A 16,394-nucleotide genomic window follows, 5' to 3' on the forward strand; every position below is an offset into this window, starting at 1 on the left:
CATCCATACAGGTTCGAAGCCGGCACACATCCTAAATGTTCTTCTAAACTATTGTCAAATAAACAGGAAACTCTGAGGTTGAGGAGGTTTTCTTTTGAAGAAATTGCTTTTCCTCTCTTAGGCCTTGAAAGATTTTATTTTATTTTATTTTACTTTATTTTATTTTATTTTATTTAGAGAGAGAAAAAGGCATGGGGGAGGAGTGGGAAACATCAATTCATAGCTGCTTGTCGTATGTACCTTGACTGGACAAGACTGGGGTTTCGAACCGGCGACTTCAGTATTCCAGGTTGACATTCTTTCCATTTTGCCACCATGGGCCAGGCAGGCCTGTAGAGCCTTTAGGTTGAAGTCCTGTAGTTTATACTCCCGCCTGTTCCTGACATTCTCATGAAAATCAGACTACAAAATTGCACTTTAAAATCCCAAATAAAACCGCCTGACCAGGCGGTGGCGCAGTAGATAGAGCGTCGGACTGGGATGCGGAAGGACCCAGGTTCGAGACCCCGGGATAGCCAGCTTGAGCGTGGGCTCATCTGACTTGAGCAAAAAAAAAAAAAAGCTCACTAGCATGGACCCAAGGTCACTGGCTCGAGCAGGGGGTTACTCGGTCTGCTGAAGGCCCGTGGTCATGGCACATTTGAGAAAGCAATCAATGAACAACTACGGTGTCGCAACGAAAAACTGATGATTGATGCTTCTCATCTCTCTCCGTTCCTGTCTGTCTATCTCTATCTATCCCTCTATCTGACTCTCTCTCTGTCCTTGTAAAAAAAAAAAAAAAAAAAAAAAAATTCCCAAATAAAACCTAGAGATCATCACTGTGTTGAGAGATATCCCAAACGGAAGATGCTAAATTGTAGGCATGAAACTATTTTTGCCATGTTAGGGAACATTGCCTCTTCTAAGTTGTGTTCGTATAAGAATGCCCTATATCAGTGGTTCTCAAAGTGAGGTCCCCAAGCCTGCAGGACTAGCATCATCTGGAGTGAGTCTTGTTAGCAATGCAGAGGCTCAAGCCACTGCAGATATAGTGTGCAACAGGAAACTTGGCAATGTATATTTTAATAAACCCTTCAGGTAATTTTGATGCATACATGTGTTTGAGAACCACTGCTCTATAATAAACATTTTATAATTTTTGCAAAAGTCTTTAAATATTGAACTCCAAAATCTTTAAGAAGTAAAATATTTAAAAGGGACTGTTGTCAGAATGATTCAAGCCAATCATTAAATCATGTTCTGTCGAAGACTCGATACCACCTATTGAGGTGATCCCTGTACTTAGACCTCCTGGGTACCAGTCAATACCCAGAGTCTGTGAGCACTGAGAAAAAAACAATCTCCCAATTCAAAAACTGGCACTTTCATTTTTTTCCAAGTTTTGATTTTCTATTCTCTTTTTTAAAATGTCAATCCTATGACAATATGCTCCTGAAGTATAACTTAGTCCATTTAGCATTTTAAGATCAAAATAAGAAATACACCAAAATGTTAACAATGGTTATCCCCAGGCAGAAGAATTATAGATGAATTTTTATTCTTATCTTTACATATTTGCATTAATGTTTTCTTTAAAAATATTCAGGTAAGGTTAGATAAGCATAGAAGTTACCATTAAACCCAAGAGGAATCCATCATTCATAATGACAGTAGCCAGATCCAATACTGATAGGTAAAGAAAGACTTTTTAATAAATTGACATAAAACGCATTTTCAGCAAACAAGATTGAAGAGATTTTTTTCTTTCTTCCTTCCCTTCTAACATGTCATAGATGAATGGCTTATATTACATGGGAATTAGATAGAAATTATTCCAGGAAAGAAATGCAAATAGATTTAGTTTAATTGTAAAACAAGTTTTTTTAATGTTCAAATGTTTCCTACTCTAAATAAAGAATATGCTTTGGAATCTACAAAGAAATTCTTTTTATAATACATAGAGTCACTATATAAAACCCCTTGTCATGCTTAATGGTCCTCAGTCCATGGGCTGTTACTCTCTTTGGTTGATTGGCAGTTATATTGTAATGAAAAGGGACTCATATTTGAGCTTCTCACTTTTTATTGCAGCAAGTGAGATGGAAATTTTTTTATTTTTTCCACTTTGGTTCTAAAGATCTATTTTCCTTAACATAGATCTATTGTTTTCATTTTTAAATGTTTTTCATTTAGCTATCCTTTAGGTACTTCCTGTGAATGTTATGGGCCTCCATTCTTATTATTGCTGTAGTTGTCATTTCTGAAATCAATGAAGCATAGCCTTTTATGGGATTGACTTGTACCAATCTACCGAGATAGAAGAAGAATTGGCATTCTATTTCTCTACAATTTCCTACTCAAATAATGACTCTGTGTGTAATGTCGCTAGACTAACTTTTTGAAATCCTAAATAAGGTCTTTTTTATGTTCATTTTGTCATCTCCTATATATTGTGCTATTGTCTTTGCATTATGGTTTGAGCAAAGGAAGCACAGAGTTAGAATCAAAATTCCTGGATTAAGTTCAATTTCTGCCACTTACTGGTTCTACGAATCACTTCACTCCATTGAACTCCACTTTCTCCAGTTGTAAAATGGAAGTAATGTTAACTACATCACAGGATTAGCAAATAAATAATGTAACAGTGAGATCATGAAATTTTATTATAATTACTTTCATTGATTTCTGTTCTGACTCAAGTGCCCCAGGTAGCATAAAATAACTAAAGAAGGGCATGGAAAGAGTATAATTCAAATGAATTAAAATTTGTCTTCAGAATTGAGCCTAGGACTTGTCCTTGTCACATTTTGTCTGCCACATACACGTCCATCACTTACATACTGCATGCAGTTTACTGAATTTTCCAGATGTTTGACTGGGGAAGTTTTTAACCAGGCCTGGAAGGAGTTTCCCCACTGAAAGAGTTTCTAGAACGGAGTTGGAGAATGGTGGTTAAAAAGAAAAATCCTACGAGGAAACAGAATCTAAACACAACCCCAGCATGTCAACCATCTGCTCAAACTTTACAGTTTCCCCCAGTTGGGGATAGAGAGGGATTCTGCCATAGGGGTAAAAATAGATGGATGGCTATGCAGGTGTGTGGCTAGTTATATACGTAGTCACTTAGTTTCATGGGGATAAATGAAGTCTTAGAAGGGTAAAGAAGAGATGGGGTTCGTGAAATGGATGATAGACAATCACAGAACAACATCTAGGAGTTTGACAAGTCAGACAGGAACATGTGCGTAGGGAAGTCTAAATCTTAGGGGAACTAGAGAAGGGAATGAATGTAACATAGTGGTTCTAGGCCACCAGGATGTGAATTTGAAATAGGTTCCACACTAACTGGGTGATTAGTGGTCAAGTACAAACACAGCAAGGTGTTTGCAATTCAGTATAGTCTCTCTTAGTTCACCGGTTTTTGCTCTGTTAATTGAAAATCTTTACAGGGTACTTTACTTACCCTTTAGACTCCTTTTTAAATAGTTTTTTGTATTTCCAAGAATTAAGAAATTGTTTTGTACTAACTGCAATGAATAATAATGTAAAATAGCATTCCATCAAAAACAAAGCATCTGAGATCTGTGTACCTAATATAAGAATGAGAAAGCTCTTATGACACTAAAGGATTCAACACATTCACTGCAGACATGGTCCCTCAAGTTACTCAGCTCTGTGGAGAAGAAAATATTCATTTTCTAAAGATGTTATGATGGTGAATGGGACTAATGCTTATAAAGCACTGATATGTTTTCCCAGATTCGTGTGTATGTTTTGTGAAAAACACCTTGGAAAAAAAATGACAATATCCACTTTGTTGCCCCAAAAGATAGAGTTTAAAGTATTTTTTAATTTTTAGTTAAAAGGAAGTATTACTAGAACTACAGAGGGTTTTATGTTATTCAGAGACCAGTTGATAAAAGAATGCTAACTCTAGTATAATAGAATACTAACTAAAAAGAAGGATACAAATTGTACATGCATTATAACCTCAACTTTGTGCCTTAAAAAAACTGAAAGTTTTTACCAATTATTCATTCTGAAAATTAATAAATAAAGGGAGATTATTAAGCATTTACTCTGCCTTTTTAGGAGAAACCAAAGTTTATGAGGGAAGCTCTTCCTTACAGAATAATTCCAACTAATAGATGTAGAAAGAATAAAATTAGAAAGTAACTATTTTGCAAACCTACATGAAATAATTAATTCAGGCAAGAATCTCAGTAGATGTTGAAACCATCAGATGAAAAGGTGATGAGGGACTAGATATGTGAAGGTGTCAATATTTCATACCACAGATTATTTGCCAATCACAAGGGATGGGGGGAATGGAGGGATGTGGCGACATCACTGTACTCAGGGAAGCAAACAGCATCACTATCAGTGAGACAACCTGATAGCAAATGCCCCTTAACGTGAACCAGTATGAACTCATAGCATCACCCATGACACAGTCTTGCTAAAAATGTTAGTGTGAGTCTAACCAAGGCCTTACGTCTAACTTCCAGTTTATGGGAAGCACATGGAACAGAACAAGTTAAGAATCACCTTGAAGAAACAATCACCCACCAAAATGTGAGACATCCTGCAAAACTAGTCTTTTCAAAAGGCAATCTCATAACAAAAAAATAAAAATTCATAGACATAGACAACAGAGGGAAAAGGAAGTGGGGGTGAGGTAAAAGAGGGTAGAGGAAGTCAAAATGTAACGGCGGAAGGAGACTTGATTTTGGGTGGTGAACACACAATGCAATATACAGGTGATGTGTTATAGAACTGTACACCTGCAACTTATATACTTTTATTAACCACTGTCACCCCAATAAACAGTTTTTAAAAAGGAAAAAAAGGCAATATCATGAAAAGAGAGTAAAGAAACATAACTCAATGGTCATCCTTGATTGTATCCTAGGTTTGTAAAAAGCAATATAAAAAAATGGGGGGGGGGACAATTGAGGACATTTTAAATAGAGAATGAGTTTTAAGTTATATTTTGAAGTTATTAATTTTGATAATGTTAGTTTTTGGAAAGTAAGGAGGCATAGTTCACTCTCCTAAAGAGACAGTTACAGAGAGAGAGAAATAGAAAAGACAGAGAAAGATGAATCATTTATTGTGAATCCTAATAACCATTGAACTTTGTTGATAAGTATATGAGTGTTCCTTGTGTTAGTCTTTCATTTTTCTATAGTTTTAAAATCTGTAATATAAAAACTTGAAAAAAAATAGGTATAGAAAAAAAGACTAAGAATAAAGACACCAAAATATTGACAGTGGTTATATCAGCATAATTATAGGTGACTTTCCTATAAATTTAAAAAATAAAAAATTTCAAAATGTCTCTTAGTTATCACATATTATAACCAAAAAAAGTGGGTAAAAGAAAGGCAGCCATTAAATCCAATTGTGTGTGAAAAAAGAAAAAGCCATAAAACATGTCCATTTAAGGCAATTGTGATGTGAGCTATTGTTTTGGTCCTGACGTTGTTTCATTTATTAATAGTTTCCAAAAGGAAGTGTGACGCATATTAAATTATATTTTCAGCGTGGCCTGTGGTGGCACAGTGAATAAAGCATCAACCTGGAACGCTGATGTTGCTGGTTCAAAACTTTGGGCTTGCCTGGTCAAAGCACATACGGGAGTTGATGCTTCCTGCTCCTCCCCCCTTCTCTCTCTCTCTCCTCTTTAAAAAAATGAATAAAGACTAAAAAAAAAACTAAATTAAAAAAAATTATGTTCTCAATAGAATTTTGGCAAAGCCATAAAGAAGGCTACAAAAACAGGCCAACCCAATTCATCAAACTGCCCCACACATTTCATTAATAAACAAGGACATTTTTTAAGTCTTAAAAAAATTTAATTCAATACCTCTGGGAAAATTCTTTTCTGCATAGTTATTCAATAACAGGGAAGTCTGGAAAGAAACAAATGGCACGAGGAACAGCAGTGAAGGAAAAGGGAGAGATCTTGGAATGATAATGAGAAACAAATTAGAGATTAGTTTTCAATGACGTAAGTGAAAAGCAGGTCAGTGTGGATTTGAACTAGGTATCCAGGCAAGACTGACTTTTCTCCTTGCTCAACTGAGACCGTCTAGTCCTACATAATGTTGAAATTGGGGACACAAGAAACCTGTGAACAGTAGATCTAGCAAAGCGTAGGAGCAGAAACCTTAAGGGATTCATTCATTAAAAAAAAAAAAAAAAAAAAAAGAGCAAGGAATTAAATATGTCAAACTTGCCAAGAGATGACAGAGTGCAGAGATAAAATTACAAAAATATGTAGGAGATATTAATGCCAAAAAGAAAGAGAAAGCACTTAGCCCAGAGCTAAGAATAACAATATTAAATAAAACTAAAAGAGTTGTAGTAAAAATTGTTTAAATGATATCATTGGAACTTCTCTTACTACTTGCCTTTACACGTTACTCCTCAATGTAATAGTCACAGTCTCTTTGCACAGGTGACTTACATGGGTTAACGCTTCCCTTTTAGTCAGGGAAGCTAAGAATCCTGTGCTAAGAGACCGGAAATATTGACATAGTGCAGCGGTGTCTAGTTTTGTTATACATGAGAGTTACTGGGGGCTTCTAAAAATCCTAGAATTTGTGCTGTATCTAATACAAATGAAGCCACATATCTGCATGCGCGAGTCAAGCATCAGTCAGGAGTGTCTAATATGTGGTAAAGTAGAGGAGTGCACAAAGACAAATGCTGGAAGCTGCACTGATTACAGACTTTATACTGATCAAAATAATTTAAGCAAAACCTACCCCACAAGTGCTCACAACCCAATCAAATCACATATCATCTACAGAGAAAGAGGCAAGAATTTTGACACATTACAGGCAGAAAGTACAGAGCCAAGAGACTCGGTGACCAGGAGTAGAAGCTGGTAAACTGTACCATAGGCTCAGCTTGGAGTGGGACACTTGCTGGCATGTTGTAAGGGTTAATTCCATACCGGCTGAAAATAAACTGAATGTCTATATACATAGCAACCAACTGCACTAAAATGTTTTCATCCCAAATAGATGTTGGTTTTTATATTTCAGAATATCAAACCCATTTTGAATTGCTACCATTAGTCTTTTGTTCTCTGAGTGCTTATAAAATTTCCCCCACATAATATTTGGGGAAGTTTCTTGAAATACTTTAATGTCTTTAAAAAATAAAATAAAAATTTAGGTGTATGAATTTGGAAGCAAATTGAAAAGTAGTTTGAAGTTTATTTCACTTGAAAAGCACATAATAAGTTATCATGTTTGAGTTTGGTTTTTGAAAGCAAACATAATTTATGTTTAAATATGCAGTACCAGAGGCCAAATGTTTCTTTCAAATATTTGCCTGTATCAAAAGAAAGCTGGATGCATTGTTCTCTGCTCCCATCCAATTGTCCACAGCCTGTCTTTAATCCCGTCTTCATCAGGGTCATCGCCAGGGTCCCTATCACTAGGTGAAAAGAAATGTCCCACACGACTGAACTCAGACATCTACTCTGGGATAGAAGTGAGATCAGTGTTTTCCACAAATGACCATTTCAAGACTTCCCAGACTGGTCTTTCTTAGGGAAAAGATAGACAGATCTTAGGTCTTGGCGACTAACCAACCCAAGCAGGTCTGACATGGAGCTGCCACACCCACTAATCAAACAGGATAAAAACTGCCTTTCCGGAACTGTTTTTGCTTTTGTACCTACCTGTAACCTGTAACCCAGAGCTGGGACTACACATTCACCCGCCACTCTTTCTACACATGATAACACATAGAGTCCCCTTCGATCCTAATATTGATATATGCATATATCAGCTATATATGTGTGTAGTATGTATGTATAGATATATTAGCTGATAAAGATATAATTCACATAAAATTCAGCCATGTAAATTGTATAATTCAATAGCTTTTAGTGTAATCACAAGGCTGTCCACACACCACCACATTTTTGGACACTCATCACCCCCAAAAGAATCCCTGAACCCATTAACAGACATTTGCACTTCGCCCCAAAGCACCTCATCACCTCCCACCCTAGGCAACCATTAATATACTTTCTGTCTCTATAGATTTGCTGCTGTGGAAATTTTATAGGAATTTAATCATACATTATATGTGTTTTTCTTTCTGACTTCTTTTCCTTAGCATCATGTTTTCAAGGGTTATCCACGTGGTAGCATGGATCAATACTTCACTCCATTCTGTTGGAAAAGTTCCATTAGCTATATTTTCCACATTTGATTCATTCCATCAGTCGACAGACATTTGAATGTTTCTATTTTGGCCATTATGAATAATGGTGCTATAAACATTTGTGTGTACGGTTGCTATATAGAATATACCTTTCTATATAGAATGTACATCCTCTTGGGTATATAGGAGCAGAATTGCTGGGTCATATAGGTAACTCCATATTTTCTCTTTTGAGAAACTGCCAGACTATTTCTTCTATTAACTGTACCACTTTAAATCCCCACCAGCAATATATAAGGTTTCCTTCCAATTTCTCCACATCCTCACCTACACATGTTATTCTCTCTCTTTGATTATAGACATCGTAACGGGTATGAAGTAGTTATCGTATATCCCTGTGTATGAGACGCTCCCATGTATAAAACACACCTTAATTTTGGGGCCCGAAATTTGAAAAAAAAATGTGTTCCATAAAGTTATTGAACTCAAGTTTTATTAATCATAAAATTCATAAAATTAGATTCTCCTCATCACTGTCAGAACTCCCATCCATTAGCTTGTCCTCATCTGTGTCTGATGACGAATCACTCTCTTCAATAATGAGCGCAAAAACAAGCACAAAAAAGCAAAAAATGCAAGTAAAAGAACTACAACCACTGTATAAGATGCACCCAGTTTTTAGACCCCAAATTTTTTGGAAAAGGGTGTGTCTTATACACGGGGAAATACAATATTTCTTTGTGGTTTTGACTGGCATTTCCCTGATGGCTAGCGGCATTGAGCATCTTTTCATTTGATGGTTGGGCATTTGTATGTCATCCTAGAGACAATGTTTATGTAAATTCTTTGCCCATCTTTAATTGTAGTATTTGTATTTTTATTATTCTTATATATTCTTTACTCTAGATATATAATATGAGAAATACGACTTGCAAATATTCTTTCCTTTTCTTGGGTTATGTCTTCACTTCTTGATGAAGTGACAGTATAGCCACTGTAGCACAGAAGTTTTTACCCAATGGTTTCTTTTTTTCCCTCTCTCTTTTTCTCCTTTTAACTAATCCTATATAATTGTGGTCCTATACAAAGCTTTTAATGCATATCAGACCTAGAATTTAGTCTTTTAATAAAGCAGTAGTTTTTATCTGTTTTGTTAAATACTGCAATCCTAAAGCAGTACCTGGTGCATATATAACCTTAATAAATATTTGTTGAATGAATGATTGAATAGTATTCATGTGCACTCACGTTTTTATCTTCTTGGGCATATATTACAATTTGTTTAAGTGTGGCCTTCTGAAACCATGGAAATTGACCCTGGTTCTCAGTCCAGTGAAATACTGCAGGGATAGCTCAGCCAAGCACAAATATCAGGATCACCTATACCCCCTCTAGTCTTTCATATTGACTACCTCCCTCCTAGTCACAGAGAAGCTGCTAATCGTGCAGCCAAGGAATAGCTCATCCTAGCTCTTTCCCTGCTGCCTAAACTACAAGCAAGAGAACACTTCAGTGGTCCATCCTTGATTGTCTTTCAAGGGACAATTATACACATGTTTGAATTCTTTTATTATTTTAAGTGAAAATCCTCCAGTTCTATAGAAGCTAATTTTTAGTGATCCAAAAAAATCTCAGAGTCACTAGGGTCAGGGTGTACCAGGTCCTTCTCACCACACCACGAGAGGGGCTCTTTTGAGTCCTTCCCTGGATAAACACTGAGAATGGGTGCCAGTCCTAAACTGGGAATAGGTGCCAGTTCTACACTGAGAATAGGTGCCAGTCCATGAGCATCACGCAGCTCTGGCGAGTCTGGAGCGATTAAGCCCAGACTTCAATAGGTCACTGAAGCCACCACAAACTAGAACTCGTCTTTGCTGGCCTACAATATTTGGGCTATACCAAGCATTCTCTTGTTAAAAGTATTGAGTCTCCTTTTGCTTAAGTGAGCATTGATGGTATCATCCTGTGTGCTTCGGTCAGACTCATTGGAGCAAACATAAGTGGACTGGAGGAAAAGCAGTGCCTCAAATACTAGGATAAGGACCCTTCCTTCACAGCCTGGCTCTGAATAGACCAGTGGTAGTCAACCTGGTCCCTATCGCCCACTAGTGGGCATTCCAGCTTTCATGGTGGGTGGTAGCAGAGCAACCAAAGTATAAATAAAAAGATAGATTTAACTATAGTAAGTTGTTTTATAAAGATTTATTCTGCCAAACTTAGCGAAAATTCGACATAAAGTACTCAGTAAGTAATTATTATTATATGCTTTAACTTGCTGTAACTCTGCTTTATAAATTTTATAAAGTAAAGTTACTTCCCTACTTTATAAATCACCATTACTGTGGAATCAGTGGGCGGTTAGAAAATTTTACTACTAACAGAGATACAAAAGGCGGTAGGTATAAAAAGGTTGACTACCCCTGGAATAGACTCTAGACCACCAATAGAATATTTTTATATTATTCTCATTATGTAACTTTTTTTCTTCTTTTCCAAGTGAGAGGAGGAGAGATAAAGAGACAGACTTCTACATGCACCCAGACTGGAATCCACCTGGCAACCTTCCTGATCCTCTGCCCATCTGGGGCCATGTTCGCAACCAAGCTATTTTTAGCGCCTGAAGTGGAAGCTCCATCCTCAGCGCCCAGGCCAATGCACTAGAACCAACTGAGCCATGGCTGTGGGAGAGGAAGAGAGAGAGAGAAGGGGGATGAAGATGAGGTGAAGCAGATGGTCGATTCTCCTGTATGTCCTGAACCTGAGACATTGACATGCCAGGCGGATGCTCTACAACTGAGCCAACCAGCTGGGACTCATTATGTAACTTTTCTATACTTGTATCTTTTATTACCACTGGTTATCTACTCCTCAGTATTTCAAACTCCTCAGCATGGTGCCTGTGGTTCCTATGATCTGGTCCCACCTTGTCCACTCAGTTTTTCTTCCCCTTTCTTTAGTACCAACCCCCTTCTCCCTGCAAGCCACCTTTTCTGTCTTCCAAACACATCATACTATCTCCCAACTCTCTGCATGTGCTGGAACACAGAGATGTAAATGTCTCTGCATCTTGTCATTATATTTTAGAAAATCAATTCAGTGACAGATGGTGAATGCCTTCCATTTCTTAGTGTACATTTTTAACAAGTTTCTTTTGGCCCTAACTTATTAGTTTTATTTTTTTATTTCTCAAATGGGAAATTTAATGTCAAAAGTTATAGAAGCAGATGCTTCCGAAACCAGGAAGAATAGAGCAGTGAAATATATAGTGCTCAAATATGCAAGAAACATGTATTTTTAAATATCTAAAACAATATGCAGTATCAATAGTGTAACAAGTTATACACTACCTAATAAGCTTTTTAAACAGCAAAGAAATATGGAAAAAGAATGATGAATTCTCACTGCTCAAATTAGTTGGGTGTACTATTTTCCCAATTTAAAGTACTATTAAGTGACTAACTTTCCCACTATACCTAAAAATACTTTAAGTCTTAAAATAGATGTCATAAAACACATTGTAGCACAATAAATAGGTTTCTCAGTAAAAATAATTTTAAACTCACTAACCAGATGTGTCCTCAGCAAGTCAAACTCACAGAATTGACCTAAATTCCCTTTATTTTATTAGTGTGTGTGTGTGTGTGTGTGTGTGTGTGTGTGTGTGTGTGTGACAGAGACAGTGAGAGTCAGAGAGAGGGACAGAAGATAGGGACAGACAGACAGAAAAGGAGAGAGATGAGAAGCATCAATTCTTCATTGCAGCTCCTAAGTTAATCATTGACTGCTTTTTCATATGTGCCTTGACCAGGGGGCTACAGCAGAGCAAATGACACCTTGTTCAAGCCAGCAACCTTGGGCTCAAGCCAGTGACCATGGGGTCATGTCTATGATCCCATGCTCAAGCCAGCAACTCTGTGCTCAAGCTGGTGAGCCCACGCTCAAGCCGGCAACCTCAGGGTTTCAAACCTGGGTCCTCTGCAACCCAGTCCAATGCTCTATCCAGTGCACCACCACCTGGTCTTCCCATATTCCCTTCAAGAGAAAAGTAATTCCCCCCCAAAAAAATACAAAAAGAGCCTAAACAGATGAACAAATATCCTATCACTAGTAATCAAAGAATTGTAAATTAAAGTGAGATACCACTTTTGCCATATAAACTGACTTTATTGGATAATTACATAACACACACACACACACACACACACACTCTCATACATTTAGGACTATACCACATTCTCTTTTTTCAAAATACTCACTGCAACAAGGTAAGGTTAGATAAACACTCCCAAACACTGTTGGTAGACATAACCTGATTTAATCTTACTAGAAAATGATTTGGTATGTTAAATTATCTATCCTGTGGTCTTATCATCTTCTAAAATTTACATTTAAAATGATTACAGATGTATGTATCATTCTCCTATCAATGAGTATGTAGGGTTTTTTTTTTTTTTTGTTCTGGAGTTTGCTATCATCAATGCTGCAATGAACATTTTTTAATAATTTTTTTACAACATCTCTGATTATTTTCTTCAGCTAAATTCTTAGAAGAGATAGTACTAGGCTAAGAGGTAGAATAATTTTTTAGTTCTACTTTTTTCTTTTTTTTGTATTTTTCTGAAGTGAGAAGCAAGGAGGCAGACTCCCGCATGCACCCAACCAGGATCCACCCAGCATGCCCAACAGGGGGCGATGCTCTGCCCATCCGGGGTGTTGCTCCACCGCAACTGGAGCTATCCTCAGCACCTGAGGCAGAGGCCATGGAGCCATCCTCAGTGCTCGGGTCAACTTTGCTCCAATGGAGCCTCAGCTGTGGGAGGGGAAGAGAAAGATAAAGAAAAAGGAGAGGAGGAAAGGTGGAAAAGCAGATGGGCTCTTCTCCTGTGTGCCCTGACCGGGAATCAAACCCGGTACTTCCACAGACCAGGCCAACATTCTACTGCTAAGCCAACCAGCCAGGGCGTTTTTAGTTCTACTTTCAATCAATCCCCTACAGTGGTGTTTCTCCATAAAGCTAGAAGTTAGGCTCTTTTAGGGCAGGGGTATTTGTCTGCTTTGTTAAATACTATAACCCCACCACATGGCACATAGTATGTCCTTAATAAATATTTGCAGAATACATGAAAGAATAACACTTGCATACATACAAATTTCTGCCGTTGCTCTTATAAACTTCTGAAAAGAGATCCCACCCTGTCTTATTAAGGAAAGCTGGAGGCTCATTAGCACTTCGTCAAGATATAGCGAGTACAGATATGAAATTTAGACAGATGTACCTGTCTTTTATTTTAAAAGAGATACTAGAATTACAGCAGCAAGTTGGTGATGACAGTCCTCAATCTACTGTCACTACTCTCACATTGATTTATAGATTCAATGCAATTTCAATAAAAATGCTAACAAGATTTTTTTGTAGAAATTCATATATTTCACTGTAAAGCTAATGTGGTATTGACTAAAGATAGACATGACAATCTAGAAAATAAAGATAAACATAAGGATAGACATCAAAAGAAAATGAAGAATTCAGAACCAGACTCACACATAAACGGTCAGTTGATTTCAACCAAAGGTGCCAAGACAATTAAACAAGAAAATGATGACTTTCTAAAAATGATGCTGTAAAAATTGCATGCCCATATGCAAAAATAAAATTAATCTGAACACTTACCTCAAATTATATACAAAAATTAGCTCCAAATGGATCATAAACCTAAATGTAAACACTAAAATTATAAAGCTTCTAGAAAAATAATAGGAGAAAATCTTAGTGACATTGGCTTAGGCAAATATTTTTTAACAGGACATAAAAACACAAATTCTAAAGAAAAAACAATAATGATAAATTGAACTTCATTAAAATTAAAAACTTTTGTTCTTCAAAAATCACTGTTAGGAAAACGTAAAGGTAAGACACAGGCTTGGAAAAAATATTCATAATACCTATATTTGCTGAGAAACCTAAGTGCAGAGTGAAAAGAACTCTTTCAGATCAATAATAATAATAGAGACAACCCAGTTTTTAAAAAATAAGTAGAAGATCCAAATAGAAAGTCATTTCTATTCCTAAATTTAGACACTGCCCCAAGAAAGTAGAAAAACTGTACTATAAATTAAAACTGTCGCATTAGAACCTGACCAGGTGGTAGCACAGTGGATAGAGCATCGGCCTGGGATGCAGACAACCCAGGTTCGAAACCCCAAGGTTGCTGGTTTGAGCATAGGCTCAACTAGCTTGAGCAAGGGGTCTCTGGCTTGAATATGGAATCACAGATATGACCCCATGGTTGCTCACTTGAGCCCAAAGGCTTGAGCAAGGGGTTACTCGGTCTGCTGTAGTCCCCTGGTCAAGGCATGTATGAGAAAGTAATCAATGAACAACTAAGGTGCTGCAACAAAGAATTGATGCTTCTCATTTCTCTCCCTTCCTACCTGTCTGTCCCTATCTGTTTCTCTCTCTCTCTTTCTCCACTAAAAAAATAATAATAATAAAATAAAATTTACATTAGAAAGTATACAGTTCAACTTACCAAGTGGGGAAATGAATCTAATATTTATTGAATGCCTACTATGAGCTAAGCCTTACAGTAGGGGCACTGCATGTGTTTTATCACTTGACAACAATAATATTATTACTACCACTTCACACATTGGAAAACTAAGACTCAGAGAGGTTAGGTTACATTCCCATAGTTGCACCACAAATAAGTTACAGTTCCAAATTTCATCCTGCTTGACTCTTACTATGCTTGTCTCCTAACCTCATTATATTACATCAGTATGTATGGTGCATGTTAGTAGTACATTCTAAATAGCAGCTCAGGGCTTTCTCCCCACTGCTCCTTGAGCTGTGCCTTTTTGGCCAGAAGCCAAAGTCACTACCATTGAGGTATGGGATTACAAACAGAAGTTGTCAATATAGCTTGAAATGGCTTGAATTCCTTATTTTAGCCTCTCACTCTTGGCTTATCACCTAGACTTAACCACAGAGGGACTAAAATGACTATTTGAGAGGAATAGCCACGTGTGCTGTTGTCCATGGTCCTGAACCATCATGTGCACGAGGAAGTAGGAAGTATAACCATAAACATGAGATGGGGCACAAAATGAGGAAGGCCTAGCAGAACCAGATATAGTCCAAAGAACAGGGGACATGGAGCAGATGGCTTAACCAGTGCAGTCCAATAGAACTTTCTGCAATGATGGTAATGTTCTAATTTGGCACTGTTCAATATAGTAGCCATTAGCTATATGTGGTTATTGGGTACTAGAAGTGTAGTCAGTAGATGAGTAATTGAATTTTTTTGTTTTATTTAATTTTAACTAATTTAAATTTAAATAGCTACACATGTACCATATTGGACAGCACAGGTTATACTATCAGCAGAAAGCTTTTTTATGAATGCAAATTCCTGGGCACCATGCCAGATGTGGAGTGATGATCTCTGGGATGAGTCCAGGATGTGCACTTTTAACCAGGAAATTCCTGTGCTCACTGACATTTGAGAGCACCTATCCTACAGGGTATTTGTCTCAGCCTTCTGAAGCTTTTCCTCTAGGCCCCTGCTGCCTGCACTTTCTTGTCAATTCCTCAGCTGGTCCTGACTCAGGAAGTTTAAAAGCTTCAGCCCCACTATTAGATCTGTCTTTATACCTGGGTCCACTGGCTCTGGACCTAGTGGTTGCTGGACTCCCATATCCTTTCTCTGCATCCCAAGATTCCTTAAGGATCAATTTTAAAGACACTCACAACATGCAAACTCTATGCATCTGTCTGATTCTTCTCTGAGTCACAACGCTCCCAAATTTGTTTGCTATTTGCCCTTTTCCCCATGTATTTCTTTTGTCTAGTCCAGAGAAGTAAGCATTTGTTTTGGTCTCTGGCTCCTTAGGTCCCTGTCCTTCCCCTAATCCCCTCTGGCTATAGGGATGGTGCATTACTAGTTCCAACCAGTCTGTCTCGGATGAATCCTCATCTTCACAATGTCCATTCACAGTCAGGATGTGTGGAGAGTTCTCATAACATGACCACGACACTACTGATTTTCAAGTTAAAATCACTTAAGAATGGACTTTCTGGTTCTGATTAATGACTAATTTTTCCATACATTTGATATATCCTAGAAAAACTGAGTCCATTTCTCCAAGCTTCACATACTGATAACATTACCCAGGTTCCAGCATGCTAATCTGAATTAAATACTTTTAATTTAATAGTGGAA

The sequence above is a fragment of the Saccopteryx leptura genome, chromosome 2, assembly GCF_036850995.1.
Source record: "Saccopteryx leptura isolate mSacLep1 chromosome 2, mSacLep1_pri_phased_curated, whole genome shotgun sequence".
Lineage (NCBI taxonomy): Eukaryota > Metazoa > Chordata > Mammalia > Chiroptera > Emballonuridae > Saccopteryx > Saccopteryx leptura.